The 17,676-nt window shown below is 44.1% G+C and overlaps 1 protein-coding gene across 13 annotated transcripts in view; it reads right to left on the bottom strand.

Annotated features, from left to right (window-relative positions):
• The window catches only part of RAB27A (RAB27A, member RAS oncogene family), a 462,534-nt gene that overhangs the window by 117,296 nt on the left and 327,562 nt on the right, over positions 1-17,676 (bottom strand). The window lies entirely within an intron of this gene.

Raw genomic sequence — 17,676 nt, 5'->3', positions numbered from 1 at the left:
AGAGAAAAGACAGGCTTCCAAAATAATGCACTGGGCAGGAGATGGACCATAGGCTGAGGAAGGAGGATAGATACAGTAATAGTTTACAGAATTAATGTAGGTACAGGGGAAATAGTGGCTGATAAAGGAGTATACTGTGCGGGAGTGCAATGATTCATTTCAGAGACAGAAGATTCATGGGGGGACTCAATGTTGTCAGCACAGGCCCTCAATTGATCATGGACCACAATGTCTTAGTGGAGCAGCTAAAGCCATAAGATCATATAGAGAGGGGGGTACGCAAATGAAGAAAGCTGGTAGGAGAGCTCTGTCCCCAGGAACCCCAGAATAATGGGAAGGGCTCTGTTCTACATACTTTTAACAAAAAATGCAGAAATGGACATTCATAATGTCTAAAAGAATCATGTAGAAGCATGGACGTCAGAAATTACAATTACCAAGGCAGACCAGCACTTCTTTCTGTACGTCTTGGACATAACACTGCATCTGTCTATATCACTTAGTTTATTTAACACATCTCAGTATAAACGGTGTCCTTAATAAATACGCTAGAGGCACCATTATTCAGACTTCAAAGAAAGCAAATCTCAGTCCATCCCAGATCCCTCAAAATGAAACATCCCATCTGGTCATTTTTGTACAGTATTATTCTCCTTCCTTGCAGCGCGACATTACAGGCCCCGGGCACGAAGGATTGTGTTTTTTCATCTAGAGAAACGCAACAATATTTTTTAACAAATTACATCGGTACCACTTCCTACAGGTACACATTTATTACCTGTCTCTGACATGCACTACAGGTCTCTTAGCTCTTTATTACTCGGGGTGCCAAAAGGAACAAAGTTCTCAGCATGAATTTGTTTTAGTAGCTTTTCGAAAATAAAGTTGTATGTCGGGGATTAAATCTGAGCTCCCTTAATCTTCTGGGAAAAGATCCAACTTTTAGAAAATAGTCCGAGTTAAATTTACTTGACAGAAGATGGAGGTCAGGCAATTCCCAAGACAGCCTGGCACGGTAGTCTGGCCAGATCTAAAGCTAACCGGTGCTGCCGACGTCATCGTTGGCAGCTATGTGGGAATTACAGGCAAATTCCTTTTAAAGTTAAAGGCCGCCATGTAAAGAGCACACAACGTAAAACATTCAGGACAACGTTTCTGTAGCAAACTGACAACATAAAGAATATTGAAAACGTCTCCTATAGACTAAAATGCTCTACTTTTAATACAGTAAAACGCTCAGTTCTGAAAAAATTATTCATCCAAAAAACACAAGCTACTTTAGGATGCTGTTAAATCACTTTGTTCTGAAATTGTTTATCCACGGAATATGAAAGAATGGATTAACTGAAACTGATGGGTCACGAAAAATACTCAGAGCTCTATATTTATAGTATCCTGGTTCCAGCAAAAGAAAATCTGACACATTTTCACAAAAAGTGAAAAGGTGCTCCTCCACTAAGGCGGAGGAGCATCTCCCCACTAATTTGCTGCAGTGAAATAAAGGAAACATTAAATGATATTAACTCGAGGTTATCATCATTTTATGTTTCCTTCTACTGCAGCTTTGGGTGGCGGGGGCTGCTCCAATGACAAAGGAGCAGGGGAGGAGTGGTTTGCCTCTCGGGCCAGCCAAACCGTCATGCACACTTTGCATGTTCTCCACCCAGGCTGCATCACAGCCCCACCCAGGCTGCATTACAGCCTGGGTGGAGAACATGCCCAGGCTCCTATTCCCTGGCTCAGCGCCGAACCACGGCGCTCAGACGAATCACTTCGCTGCAATGCAGTGTTGTGATTGGTCAGGGGAGCCTGGGTGCTTACCAATAAACAATGCTGTATTGCAGCATTGTGATTGTTCAGGGGAGCCTGGGTGTGCTTCCTGGTACCTGTTCGGCTGGGAGAGAAGACGGAGGAGAGATGCAGCAAAAGGTAAGTTTTTCTTCTTTTTTATTTTTTTTACAACCCTTTACCCCCACCTGCCCCCCACATCTCCCTCAGCCGATCCATGCCGGCTGCAACTGTAGGCAAGCAAATTCGAAGCAGAAGCTGTGGTTACAGAGAAGGCCTGGTTTCGATACACGACATTCAGAACATGGGAACTCTGGAGCAAAGTGCTCTATTAGAAGCATATCTTGTAAATAGAAATCTTATAAGTTTCTTTAAAGAAGAGTGAAGGGCTTTGTCATAAGCTTTAAAAATGTAGCACCCACACGCAGGATACCAATGTAGAGACTGAAGATGACAACAAATTTTAGATTGGCAATCACACTTATGAGTAGACGGTCAGCTGTATTCTGAATGTGCTATAGTTTGCCTATCACGTAAGCCAGCAAACCTACAGTAGTCACACCTAGGGAATATACTGGCTTGAAGTACCATTTTTGGAGTGTTGAGGTGGAAAGGAAATTATCTTCTAGATGGCCCTCACTAGGAAGGAAGTGAGTATCAATGTGGCAATCAAAGGCAAGTCTGTCGTCAGACATGATGCCTACATTCCGGACAGAGGTAACGGGGATAAGATTATGGTCTAGGTCCTTTGGAAACCAGACACTGGACCAGACACAGGGATTGCCAAAAATGAAAATTTCGGTTTAATTACTGCTTAGCTGCCGTTCATCCAGCTGGCCACAGCACACATGCAGATTCAAAACTGAGATGGTAGTGTTGAAAAGTCGCCTTCTAACCTAAGGAAACGTTGGGTGTCATCAGATTAGGCACAGAATCTTAGACTAAACAATAAAAATAAAAAGATGAGGGATACAGGAGGGAAGACATACATGTGAGCATGGAGTTTAGGGCAGGAGAGGACTGCTAGGGCTCTAGTGTCAAGGCTTGAGGTCAACCCTTAAAAAGTTGAGAACCATGTCAATGGACAGCTAGGCAGTTCTATGGTGGAAAGGTGATATAACAAAATGATGTGGGATACAGTGACAAATGTACCCCAGAGTTCTGAAAGAATAAGGACTGCTTCTCCTTGAATTAATCCAAGAGCATATGAATGCATACACTGCAGATTCCAGGACTGTTCTCATATCGAATGAAAGACAGACCCTTGACTGATGATAACCAAGAAGGTTGCTGGTTTCTATGAATGCAGAAAGTTGTTGATTTACAATCTTCTCTGTATTTTTGGCAAAGACTTAAAGGAGCAAAAGGTATCTATAATTGCTCTTTTCACTGGACAAAGTTCCATGGAACAGCCTGAAGATATAGACTTCAATTTAGAGAGTAAATTGTTCTCAAAGCTTACCTAAAATTGATAGAAACTCTATTTGGAAATTATTTCTGTGAGAAGGACTTTGCAGGAACAGTAGGCTCAGTGGTAGACAACGTATTGAAAAACGTATCAATTTCAGAATGATAAATCGTTTTTTTTAAGTGAGAACAAAAGTAGGGCGGGTCGAAGTTACAGCTGCAAAGTTTACAACTGTAGTTTTGGCCAAATTGCTAATGACACACAACATTGCTACATAAGGGTTCTCAGAATTCTCAATACACAGGTGGTAATATGTGGCATGTGCTTGTGTAAGGCACAAAACTCCTCCTTGTGGACTTGTTTGTCTGTTGGAGAGTAATTAAGCTTCTAGCATCTCACAAAGGTTTTATGGTGCCTTTTTAGATACTGCTACTTTTCTGAGAACAGGCAGAAGAGGTAGTGTAGTGGTGAGGTTAACATGCCCTCAAAATAAGAAAGGCATGGAGTGCTGATGTGATCCATTGGTTAAAAGAGACCGCATTAATAATCATGTTCACATGAAAACTGGGCGCAGAAGAGTATAGAAGAGTATGACATTGCTAGGCCTGAAGAGGAAGAGCTCTGTAGGTGGCTGTCCCATGTGAGAGAGGATTGACTGAAATAAATATTGCCTTGTGGTCAGACCGAAACAATTCAAGTGTGGAATTGAACTGGACTAGATCCGGATTAGCAACAATAAAACATATCATGTGAAAAGTGCAGTACGTGGGTCCTTCCACCATTTAATTTAGCTCAAGAATGGTGTGGGATCTGGCCAGGTCCTGTGCATCGCTAGGACGATAGTCATCTATTCTAATTTTGAAATACTCAACGAGTATGGAGGTCTATAAATGTAAAGACAATTATTATTGCAAGTTAGTCTGATAGTAAGATTGAGGAAGAGAAATTCGGCCACAAGTTTATTACCCATGGAGAAAGTGGAAATCTTAATAAGGTCTTGGCTAATTACAGCCACTCTGCCTTTAATACAGGTGGAGCCAGCGTGCTCTATGTGAGTAATGTGATAGCCTGAGGGAACCTCTTGTGCAATATCAGAGCAAGAGTTGCTCTTTAGCCAGGTTTCTGTAACAAACATTACATCTACATCATGTTTATTAATAAAAGTCATGAATCTCGATGTGTGCTTGGAAATGGAGTGGGCGTTCAGAAGAACACAAGATAAGGTGAGGCAACAAAAAAAAGGTTTCTAGGGGCGGTGGCATGAATTTGCTTGATTGGAAGGGAATGACGTTCGATAGGAGTTGGATTGAAATTGTAAGAACTGAAAAGAAATTCACAGGTATAGGGCACTTCTCACAGGGAATCTAGTTTTAAGAGCATTTAAAGGTAAGAAGGGAAGAGAAAGAGACTACAGGTCTTATTTATAATTTGGCATATAGGATCCTCTGTCACAAAAGAGGCGGATATCCTGTCAGCCTTACTACAAGTGATAAAAGCTGTAATGCACTTGTAATATGCCTGGTGGGACATCCGTCATGTTTATGACAGACTATCCCATCCGCCAAATTCTAAATAAGGCCCTAAGTTCTTCACTAACCAAAGAGGAGTGAAGTAGAGCAATACTGGCAGCATATTCTTCCCACATGATGCTTGGACTGGTACAGACGGGCTTGCCTTAGGCACGCTTTTCATAGGACAGCTGCACGTCCGTATGGACATATGTACTCGGTACAAAACATGGTGGGAAACAGCACCACTGACTTACACGGAAAATACGATAGGGAACATGTTGATCTAGGCTGTGCAAAAATAGAGACATTTATGACTCAGCAAATGCTGGTTCCTCTCTCTGCTTAGCTCTATAAAATAAGATGAGATGAGATGATCGGGTGAATATTACCAAACATTTATTAACACAAACACCTCTTCACCCATCTCAGCAGTGCACATGCTTGTACAAAGTTGGGTTTAGAAGTGGAATTACGCGGTATTCGACCCATCTGCAGGAGGTAAAAAGCTCTAGCTAGTGCACTTTATTAAATTGTAGGACTGTGAAGAACTCTAGCTAGAGGTGCTGGGGTGTCAAAGACTAAATCTCAAACAAATCAAAACAGTTAACGAGTTAACGAGATTCGCATCATGCAGACAAAGGAGATTCTAGTAATATATTACTAGCCAAGAACTTTAGGAAAGTTAAATTACCGAAACACCAAGCACAAACTACTCCCAGAACTAGCAAACAGCCAGCAGAAAAATACATGAACGGTAAGTGTCTTTGGAACGGAGTCAGGCTGAATGGGGACCTACCCAGCTAACTGCAGAGTTTTGAACATTCTGTGTACAATTTCCTTCTGATTTAGGTTTCTCTGAAGAAAACTTAATCCAAGAGCACAGTGGCTCTCAGGTCATCTGGAGGCGTGCACTCCCTGCACTGGATCAGCGGTTACTCCTAGTCACAATGGTTCTTTGACAACAAAGAGCTTCCTCTGAGAGAGGACATGCACACAGCGAGTCCAAGAAAGAAGTGGTACCCCAGCCTTGATCCAGTGATATCCCTAATCAGCAAATAAATTCACCAATTAAATTCTTTCTGCAGTGAATATTTTCATGCTTAAAAATATATATATTCTATGCATTTACCTCAATCTCCCCAGTACACCTGAGCAGGTTTACTGCCTTTCACTGCTTCAGGCCACTTACCAGTAGGTTATAAGACCCGCACTCACCTGTCGTCTGCATTGTAGACTACACTAAAAAAATGACTTTGTTACTGCAACTGTCTTGGACAGGACAAACGTTTGGTACAAAACTTATTCTTCATATATCCTTACCACAGTCACCGCTTCTGCAGAAACAGACCTCCAGAGACGATACCTGACTTAGGCTGGTAAAGAGATGATCTGGAACCCAATGCAAATGGGATCCATAGCCCTTAGCAGAACAATCGGTGAAAGTGGATAGTTACTTCCATGATTTCCTGGGGTGGATATATTAAAAGCAACTTGATTTATTCAAAGTAACTTGGCCTATATCTTCCCATGGGCGTCATACAGTGCGACCCCAGGTTTGCCTCTTGTGACACCTGGCACTGCCTTTGAGACCCATGGCCTCAGAGGTGGCAACATTTGGGCCAGGAACACAATGGCAGTTCTTCATTATGGACAGTGGCTGGGGCTCCACATTACTTGTTTTCTGTCAATTTTTTGTTACACTAATAGAGAATAATAATTATTCACTATTAGTGTAATAGAGAATAGGTTACAATTAACTGGAATATGATCCTCCCTGGCAGCAGAGGCAAGTAAAAAAAAGTTTTTAATGTTTGTTGTGTTCGTGCTTGCAGGTGAGAGTGTGTTTATGTGAAAGCGATAGTGAGTAAGTGTGTATGTGTAAGCCTGCATATGCGAGTGAAAGTAAAAGGTTAAATGACATGTGATTTCATTTCCGCTACCCCGGGCATTTTGATTAAGTGACGTTCATGGATCTTGCTGACCTTGTCCGGATTGTCCTGAAACCTAATAGCCACGTTCCCAACCCGGATAAATTTCAAGCTTTATCTGGCAACAGGGAGCGCAGACTTCAATATGATTCAGGACTGGTGGACGTTTTGAGCTCTTGGGAGAATCAGTCAGGTATCTGCCTGAACTTGGTAAAATATATTTAGACAGAAGAACTCAAAGAAACCCTCTTTAAAAAACATAAAGACCCCACCCATCATGTGGTGAGTTTTTGTTCATTTATAGTCTACCACAGGGGTTCTTAACCTGTGGTCTGGGGACCCTTGTGGGTCCACAAAGCTTATTCAGAGGGTCTGCTGCTGCTTAGAAAATTATTAAGTAAGATTAATAAAATGTATATATGCAAAATATAAAATTGAAAATTTTAAAACGTTCTGTAAATGTGAAGGAAATTGACATTGGAAGCTAAATATTAAGTTAGTATCTTCAGATTTATTAGTGGGAGCTCAAACACAACTAGGGCTGCCGTTTTTATGGGATTTATTTTTTTGACATTTCCATCTGTATTTATCCATATTTATTTTTTGTCATCTTCATGTGTATTTATCCATATTTATTATGGGTTTTGTGAGAAAAATAAAGCTGAAACTAGAATATTTCCATATTTATTTAACCAATAAATATGCAGCCATGCTTGAATTTCTGCCAGGTTCCAGTGGTATGAACACCTACAGAAGATAAATCAATGCGCATTTCAGTGTCAGCTTTGTGCATATCTACTGCTGTTTAATCCTCTTTACCAAAATTCCTTTCTTTTCTAACACCCTTACCTATCAGTCCACACAGTTATTGGCCTGGCAGTCATGGCAAAATGTATTTAGAATCACTCAAAAAGCACCCAATTTCCGTTTTTATCTATATTTAAAAATAAATACAGACAACAAATAGATGGTTTTCGGTCTGTATTGATCTGTAAAAATCAGTAAAAACGGAAAACAGGGAGCCTTAAACACAACATAGTATGGAAGATGAGTGGTCTCAATTGAATTTAGAAACTCTCCAACCGTCCTTTAATATTTATTTCTGAATTGAGTAAAATAATTCATTTTTGCGTTTGCTTGATGAATAATGGTTTCTGTACTTAGTGTGGACTTTTTGGTGGTTCAAATCATCGAACATGCTCCTTGGATTCCAATATCGATTCAATGGGGTCCCCAGGTTCCAGTAATGATTGAGCAGCGGTCCTCAGATGTCAAACGTTTAAACCCCACTGCTCTGCCATCTGTGGGTGCTGCTGCAGGGGGGGTCTGGGAGTCTCCCCGATGTGAATGAATTCTGCCAGCCTCATTCATTCCTCATCAATTTACCATGAATGTTTAGAGTCTCGGGCAGTGGAATTATACTTCACCGGTTTATCCCAGTTCTGCATTTCTCTCCCCCTTGCAGCTAAGATTGACTGCTAAAACCGTCCAGTTTGATTAAAGTTTTAGAGAAAAGATGAAAAGCTCAACACTAATGTTTTAAATCAATTTTTAATTAAACTTGCGATTTATCACTGTACTTTTAACATCAGATGCAATGGATGTCACCAATTCAATGTGCCACCTGGAGCTTCACAGTAAAATATACACCACCATCATTCATGCTACTGTGAATCGGGGGTGGATTCGCTCACCAGCTGCATCGAGATCTGTTGGTCTTGGCTACTGGTTCAGAATGTAAGCATAAATAACATTTTAATAGGTTTAAAAAGTTTGGGGGAATAATTACTTTTCAGGGCAACACAGATAGCACCACTTGCCCCTTGCGGCAAGGGTGGCTCGCAAGCCAGAATGCTGGGAAAACGGAATACCGGCCCAAACTTAGTACACTACTATTGCATCACTGAACAACTTATCTGCTCCTTTCTCCCTCTGTCATTTTCTCAGGAAGACAGCACACAATTTCGAACACAAGTTACTCCTTATGGGGTCCGCACTGAAATGGTATTTTCACTGCAAACGCACACTGTACGTCAAGAAGGTTTTAAATGAAATTTAAAATAAAGGGCTCTATTCTTGAAAAAAACAGTAAATGAAGGCCTGTAGAAGTATGCCTACAGCCGGGTGCAGATATTCTACTGTTGAGCTCCAATTCCGCCAGAGTGCCTCCCTAGTTTAAATTTAAGCACAAAGGTAATGGGTCCCACTGTGCAAACGCACATTTTGTCTTTCTTTTTTTCTTCGCTGTAAAAACATATTTTTACAAGGGGAAATCACTTTCCAAATACTCCCAGAAAATCTCGGATTGATCCGTTCTCCTTCCCATCCAGGAAGAGGAGTTACTCCAGCCTTTGACTATTTCCATGGTAGGAAGGCGTGGAGGCTCAGACATGTGCAGTAGTAAATCCATAGAAGCTTGCCAGAAACCCTTTCCTGACAAGAGTAAATGCTATTAATTACTTTACTTAAAGTTATTTCATCACCCTCCCCCGGCTCCCTTCATAGGATGATGCCACTAATGCAACATGCCTCATATCAGTAGCTAGCAAAGGGGCAGCTACGTTAAACGCCTGCCGATCACTGGAGAACTCATAAGCGAGCCATACAAAAATCCACAGACACACAATCTGTCACAAGCCAACACACACAATAAAAGAGTACAATATACAGGGAAATAACGAGTATTCCTGCCTATGGTACGGGAGCCCGGACCTTCCGAGGCTCTTTAAAACACAGATATAAACAGGTACTTTTAGAAGGGACAACATATTTGTGTTTCAGAGGCAGTAAAATCTATTTATTGAGTAAACAGAAGCAGTTTCACTGATTATGGTGTTTGCAGAAAAGTCGTCAGCTGGTGCCCAGCGCGAGCAGCTGCCCGATTAGGCATTCCTGGCTATCGTTATTTGTCTCACTCGCCAGACACAGTCACTCTGGAGGCTCCCCCCGCCAGAACTGACCCTACAGAGGGAGCGCGCTTTGTGTCTGGTTTGACAGTGCAGCTGTATGCTGACCTATTGCTACCAATTCTTTCAACTATACATAGAGCGGGCTTTGGCTCTGCCCAGGGGTGTAAATTCCTCTCTTACCTCATGCTATAGGCCGTTTAGTGCATGCATCACTCCGCCTCCTAAGCAGTGCTTGTATTACAATGCATGAGGGACTATTTACATCCCCAAAGTACATGGAGCGATTACACATTATATTCTTTGTCTCACAGATGCCTTGTGTACAGAAATCAAACGTTTCTTTGGTTTTTTCACGGCAGCTCAAAATGAAACCCAAACCTTTTGGCTTTGCTAAAGATCGTTCTAAATTTGGAATACAAACACTCCGATGCATGGATCCCCGACTTAAAAGAACACAGACTCGATTTATTGTTGTGGCAGCAAGTAGAAGCCCTTGGCCATGCCAAACACAAGGGGGTCAATGACCATCGCATCCAAAGTCAGAACCAAGCAGGCTGACCCAGCCATCTTGCTGCGTATGTGAACAAATGGTCAGCTACAGTAAGAGGGTTCTGGGGAACAATTTTGGGTGAGAGTCGGTACATAGGTGGTCTGCACAAGAGTGCTAACCTGATTTTCACTCTTGGTTCCCAAGGAAAAGGTGGATCAGCAAGCTGCTTACCCTGCCCAACATGGGGCATATCTGTTACTTTACTTAATATTAAACCTCAGATTTATTAAAGCATAGGGTGTGTTCTAGAATCTACAGTTTAGACAGGCAACAGCTCCAATAAAGTCATACTGGCACCATGATTTTTGTCTAGGGTTCTGTATGAGGCCAAGTCATTTCTTGTCCAACCAGGACCATGCATACATACACACATAAACCTTCACAATAGTTTGAATAAACTAAAGTTATTTGTAAGCCCCATATTAAGAAACTGTGATAAAGAACACTTTATCATAGTACTGAAATGTCACAGTTGGGCAAAACTACAATGTGCCCTTTTTGCTTATACCCCCTCTCCGGCTAACTTGTAAACAATCCCTTAATTGTTATCATATGCTGATCGAATTACTTGATGCACACCTGTTGTGTGGTGCAAGTCCCTCTTTCTATGAAGAACACTGTCATGTTTCTTGAAGCCAGGTTCATACTCTGGAAATTCCTAACATATATAATGCTTACATAAAATTGAGATCTATTACCCTGGGAGTTTGAGACCAGGTAATAAAGTTTAACTTGTATATCTGAGTGATATCCAGCATTAAAATCCCACCTACGTAAGGCATTGTATGTCTGCCATCTGATTGGTTCTATCTTGGTGGGCTCGTCTCTGACCTCGACGGAGGAGAAGTAGTGGAAATAGAGACTATTTACAAGCTGCTAACATCAACTAGAAACAACCAGATTGAAACACCACTTGGCAAGAGGTGCAAGCATTGGAGCAGCAGGTCGTCTCTGATCTTGAGACATAGCAAGCAGCCCGGGGCCGGTAGTCGGGGTGGAAGTCACCCTGACCCCTTGGTCCTGGCTCCTTGATCCGCCCATTCATCCGTTGCCTGCTTGTAGCCTGTAGTCATCAGCGTAGCTTGGACTGGCGCTGTGCTCAGCCGTGAGGAGAGGCGAGGAGCGGAATGGGAGGAGGCGAGGTGAGCACTTGTTGCTTCCTTTATTGTATGTCTATGGCTTCCTCCATTGTGGGTTTACTGCTTATCCATTATTTCAAGCTGTGTTTATTTGCAATTTTACTCCACATGAATGAGGTCAGTATTTTTTCAGCCTTAATATTAACTTGTAACACAAAACAATACAAAGAAAACTGCTACCTAAAAAGACTAACGAGTACACAGATCCGAGCTAGACTTGAACTCTGCCCTCTCTCTGGTGGAATGAACACATCCACTAAACAATACCAGGCGATTTCAAGAAAGGAATTTGTCATTGGTAGGTCCTGCCCTGTTCTCCTCCCTTTACAAATATTTAACATGGGCTCCCCACCCTTTCACCTACAACTGTGAATGCAGAAATATAACAAGAGCATTTTTTCCTCAACATGCTTGATGCAAATTATCCACATATTACGTGAGCCATTGGCCCACAGACTGGCTCAGCAACATGCAGCCATCTCATCTCTCACCGCAAGTTGAAAACCAACTCCTATCGGTAGTCATCACAATTCTTTGCGGTCCACTGACTTCAATGAGGGATTGTTTGACGTAACCCACAGTAGTACCCAACGAGGAGGCACACACTTAAAAAACCTACCAACCAGCATCTGCCACATGGCACTCTGCTAAGAGCTCCAGAGTGCAGCACTTTCAAGTAACAGGTATCACAAGCACTGCGTTCCCCACACAATGCTCTAAAGTAGATTAAATACTTGCGGTATGGCAGCCACTCTAAAGTCAAAATACGTGTGCTCTGTTAGCAGTGATTAAATGAATGGGCTTGCTTTGGAATATGGCCTAAGCTGCCTCTTGATACATAGATGGAGCAGGATTCATTCAGCCTTGGCAACAACTGAAAGGTAGGAACAAATTCAACCCGAGAAAGCAGTAAAACCAACTGATGTGTCAAAGATCAATGGATCGAGAACCATGTTCCAGGCTTTAGTTCTCTCGCGTCTGGACTATGGTAACTCATTGTACCTAGTAGCGCCCAAATCCACCATAAGGAAGCTTCAGGTGGTACAGAATTTCGCTGCACGAATTTTGTGAGGTTCGGTCAGAATGCAGTCAGCCATGCCCACTCTAAAGACCTTACACTGGTTACCTATAGAGGAGAGGATCCCCTTTAAAGCTCTATGTACCATCCACAAGACCCTCATGGGTATAGGCCCCCGCATTAATCAGTCCCTCATTACTGCGTATCGGCCTAGGAAACTCCTCTGATCGGCGAATCAAAATCTAGCCTCCGTCCCAAAAATTCATAAGACGCGTAGCAGGGGTCGATCTTTTTCATACAACACAGCTAAACTATGGAACTCCCTTCCCCTGAAATTGCGTTCAGAGACTTCCCACCTTGCCTTCAGGAAGTATCTTAATACCTGGCTTTTCCAGCGTATCAACTGGTAGCTGCCCCCCTCTGCCTGTTTTTGCCTTTAGCGCTGAGAAGCCTCTGGGTAGCCATGCGCTCAATAAGTGCTAATTAATAATAATAACCAATCAGAAAAACTCTCTTATGAATGCAAATTCATCTTCCCTTTTTAGGGGCCATGCTTTAACACCTCTGTTCTATTGTTGAAGATTACAGAAGATAGCTCTCTCCATCCTACTCCTTCTCACGAGTCCCCTGTCCATCCCTAAATCCACACGGCCAATAAATGTTTTACTAGTTACCATTGCACAGAAAGTCATTCACAGATTGTCAAGAGGTCTACAGGAACCTCTTTTGTCGGTTAGTGATACTTTTCCCTTTAGACACCATTTTAGGTCTCGGCTAGACAGTGCATGCACTGTCTCTTTAAAACATTTTGTTTACCCTCGAGCTTCGAGGACCCACTTTACTAACCATTGGTTGGCATCATCCTGCCTCTCAATTGCTTGCATCCCATTGGTCAGCTTTGCAGTCGCTACGTCCTAGTCTTCTTCTGTGTGGCCCTCCTCTAGCGCTATTCTTAGAAAAGACAGACGTAACAGAGTTGGGGGAGGGCTAGACATTATCTTCAAAAAGGAACTTCAGATTTCCCTTATCACTAACCCAGGCTACTCCTCATGTGAATACCTGGAAGCAGAACTGTTAACTCAAAACTCCCGCCCAATTCATCTACACAACAACCAACGCCCCCGGGACCACCACAGCCCTTCACTGAGGGCTTATCTGATCTACTGGAGCAATCAGCACTATCCAACTCAAAAAATCTCTTTCTTGGGGATCTTAACCTCCATTGGAATGATACCAATGACCCCACCATCTCCCTCCTCACTACACTTCTTGAAATCAACGAACTCAAACAACTCTGCCAATCTCCAACTCACACTAAAGGATCCATACTTGACGTCATTCTGTCCAACGATGATCTGACTTCCGTTACCAATATAATCCCCCTGACAGGTCCGACCATCACCTTATACACTTCACCATTGCTACCTCAGCAAACCTCCCTGCCCCTAAAACTACCAGACCTAAGAAATTGACCAGAAACCTAAAAGGCATCCCCCCAGGAGTTCTACCATCGAAACTCCAAGCTCAACTTCTTCTCATTCCCCCCTCCCAAAATGCGAATGAGCTCACTGAACTATTTAACCATACTGTTACAGATATTCTTGACCAACTAGCCCCGCCTAAACTCAAAAACCAAAGAAACACCCCCTCAAACTCTTGGTTTAATACAGAGATAAATAATGAGAGACGGGCACTCAAGACTGTCAGAAAGAACCTGGAGACACCATCCCTCACCCTCCCATCTTGCACTTCTCAGACATGCCAGATCCACTTACAAAAAACACATCCTCAGGGAAAAGGCATCCTTCTTCCGCACTCAACTTGTCGGTGCCAAAAATAGACCCAGGGAACTCTTAAATCATCCGAAACCAACCTTCCCCTGCACCTCCAAATAGGACAGCCTCATCAGACAGATGTGAAGAAATTGCCCGCCTCTTCTCGGAAAAAATTGCCAAAATTGCCAAATCCTTCCTTCTCACACAACTATCCTCCAACTCCCAATCCAATCCTGTCCTCACTTAGAATGCCTACTCCACATCCCCCCCTCCAGATGACACACTCTCTCCTCTGCCCTCTATCCTACCGCTCCCCAGCGAGCCTCCTCACCCGCCCATTTCCATACCCCCCCACCACTCCACAGGCCTCTCACCTTCCACATCTCCAGTAACCAACTCCCCTAAATCTCAACTTAAGAACAATGCCTCCTTGCTCAACTTTCTCCCCGTAACTGAGCTTGAAGTCCTCAATAGAATTGGCAATCTAAAACCGTCCTCCCACACAAAAGACCCAATATCCTCCAACCTTGTCCCTGCCCTTAAGCACATCATCACCCCATTCTGGACCAAAATCATCAACACCTCTCTCTCCACGGGCTTTGTCCCCTCCTCCCTCAGCTTGGTCAAATCTCGCCCATAATCAAAAACCCAAATGCGGACCCAAATGACCTAAATAATCTCCGCCCCATCACTAACCTCCCCCTTCTCTCAAAGGTACTTGAAAAATGTGTCGTACTACAACTAGACAAACACATAGAAAATTTCAACCTTCTCGACCCCTTTTAATCTGGCTTCAGAAAAGGCTGCAGCACCGAAACGGCAATGCTCAATGTCATAGATGACATCCATCAATCACTTGACAATGGCGAGACCTGCCTTCTTATACTTCTTGATCTCTCCGCAGCATTCGATACAGTCAACCATTCAGCCCTACTTAATGTGCTTAGGACCCGTTTCGGCCTTAATGGCACCGCCTACAAATGGTTCATCTCTTATCTACAACACCGTACTCAGCAAATCAAAATTCAAAACTGTCTCTCTACCCCCACTCCTGTCTCCCTTGGAGTCCCCCAAGGATCTATTCTCTCTCCCTCCCTCTTTTACCTCTTTATGGAACCCCTCACCTTCATTCTTAACCAAGCAGGCATACGCCGATGACACCCAAATCTATTACAAGATTAAAACTCTTGCTGACATCTTACACCTGAACAACACCCTTACCAAGATCCAAACCTGGTTCCATTCCAATCATCTTAAACTCAATCCTAACAAAACCGAAATCATTCTCTTCTCCCCCAAAAATAACCCTCTACACGCTCAATCATGGATCCCTGACCTCAATACACTCAATTGTTCACTCACCCTGTCCAACTCCGTCAAATCTCTTGGCATCACTATCGACAACACCCTAACCCTTAATGTTCACATCAAAAACTCTGCCAAAGGAGCCCTCCTCACTCTCCGTCACCTCAAGAAAATTAAACCATTCATACCCACCGATGATTTCAAACTCGTAGTTCAGTCGCTTGTTCCGTCACTGTTGGAAAACAAGGCAGCATCTGTGAGGCCTGCACAAATAACATGACTACATTTGTCCTTCACTGGGAACCAAACACCCAATTGTAGCGCCTGACTCTCAGAGGGTAGCGTTGCAGAGCAGTCTGAGGCTTACTCAAGGGAGGTGGTGTGGGCTAGTAATCGCCATTTGCAGGTGCACAAAAATAACACTCAATAATTGATTGTCTTTCAGATGCCCAGTGAAACTTATGGGTGGACTGTTCTTCTTTATGCTGGGGGAGGCTGCGGTGCTCCTGCAGCCCCTCTGCACCCCTTTTCACACATGAGGGTGACCCCCTCCTCTTGGGGCCACCAGGCACGAAAATGGCAGATGTCTTCGTGCGGGGGGGGGGGGGGGGGGGGGGAGACTGCGCTTCTCCAGCAGCCCCCCCAGCACCTTTTCACAAGTGAGGGTGACCCCCCCCCCCCCTCCGGCCACAAAGCACCAAAACTGCAGATTTCCAAATGCCTGGCGAGGCATTATGGGGCGGTTCATGCTCCTATTTACCGGCCCCAGCCACTGGGAACACTCTCCTCTGCCCTCTGGGTCTCTGAGAGGGTAGATTCAGCAGTGTGCTGTCTTCACTGGCTCCCAGCGCCAGCCTTTCACCAGGCTCTCCTTCTGGGCCTCTCTTCTCCCTGCGCAGAGGCCCCTGCTTCAGTGCACCAGTCCTGGGCTCTTCTTCTGGTGCTGATAGGGTCCTGGGGGCAGTCAGGGGGTCTCTCCTTCCAACTGCCCATTGTGCCAGGCTCCAGCACCTTCAGCCTCAGCCGACCACACCCCAGAGAGCTTCTCTTCCTGTGCAGGCACTTTTTAAAAGTTGAGTAGGGGGCTGGCAGGAAGTCTCTGTTGGTCCTATCAAACAGCGACACATCACGTCCCTGCCCCTGCTCCCTCCTTCTTGTCCAGCCTCTGAGCTTGTTCAAAATGGCGTCGTCCAGGGTTTCTGGCCACATGTCTCTGAAGCCCCTTTCGCCCACGCTGCCTTCCCTCCTTGGTGCAGCCTGGTGCCTGGCACCCAGTGAAGAGCTGCTAATTGATGAGCCTGTAGCCCCTCCCATCTTCTCTTCCTGGAGAGGAGGCCCTAGCTTGTGGAAGAAAGGTTATCAATCCATCCAGCTGAGGTCAGCCCTCAGCCTGGGTCTGGTCCTGGCTGGCTCAGATAAATATGACAGTTCTGTATGACCCAAAAGCAGTACAAATATGACTTTGGACTCTGCAGAATACTTCTTTTCACATTCACTACATTGGACTTAAGTGCGTGTCTGGAATCTGTAGGCCTAATGGAAGTTAATCTAGCCCATGGCTCCACATTCCCATAGGGGAATAATGAAGTGAAAAAACAGTAAGACACACTGACTTTCTCTGGCATGTTTCATCCCAGTGTAAAAAGCCTATTCCATGTCACCACCCAATACTGCATAAGTCCTGCCACACCATTCACTTTGTAGCTGCTCCTGGACTGTGCACGCTAGGAATCTCCCCTGCGCAGCCCGTACACGTGTGCACACGCATGTACACATGTGTCTGCATGTAACCAGCCCGGTGTCCCTTACTCCAGCTGCTGAACAGTGGCCTGGTCAAGCCAGGGGAACACCAGTAAAATCCCCATGCAGTCTCTTACATCCTGAGTTCACTGTGGGTGAGTCCCAACTTATGAGGCTCCCCCACAGTAAAAGCTCAACAATTAGGTGCTCAAAAAGCGAAAAATCCGGGCGGCCCATAGTGTCAGAACCACCTTCTAACAGTCACGTATTGATTATGGTAATGCCATCCTTAATGTAACCCCCAAAGTACACCTAGCTCCAATCAAAGCTGTGCTCAACCTTGCTGCCAGGCTCATCACGGACTGCAAACGCATCGATCATATATCCCCGGCTCTCAAATCTCTTAAATGGCTCCCTATCGAAGGCAGATCTGCCTACAAAACCGCCTGCATTACTCATAAAGTCCTCCACCAAAACACTCCGCATTACCTCTCAAAGAAACTCCACACTGCGGGCTCCACTCGACCTCTGAGAAGCACTAACACCCTACTCCTAATCCCACCTCTGCATAAAAAGAAAGCTACACAATCTCGCTCCTTCTCTGG

Source organism: Triturus cristatus, chromosome 3_1 (genome assembly GCF_964204655.1).
Source record: "Triturus cristatus chromosome 3_1, aTriCri1.1, whole genome shotgun sequence".
Classification (NCBI taxonomy): Eukaryota; Metazoa; Chordata; class Amphibia; order Caudata; family Salamandridae; genus Triturus; species Triturus cristatus.
The sequence above is the reverse complement of the archived record's forward strand: the minus strand, read 5'-3'. Positions and strand labels throughout refer to the sequence as shown.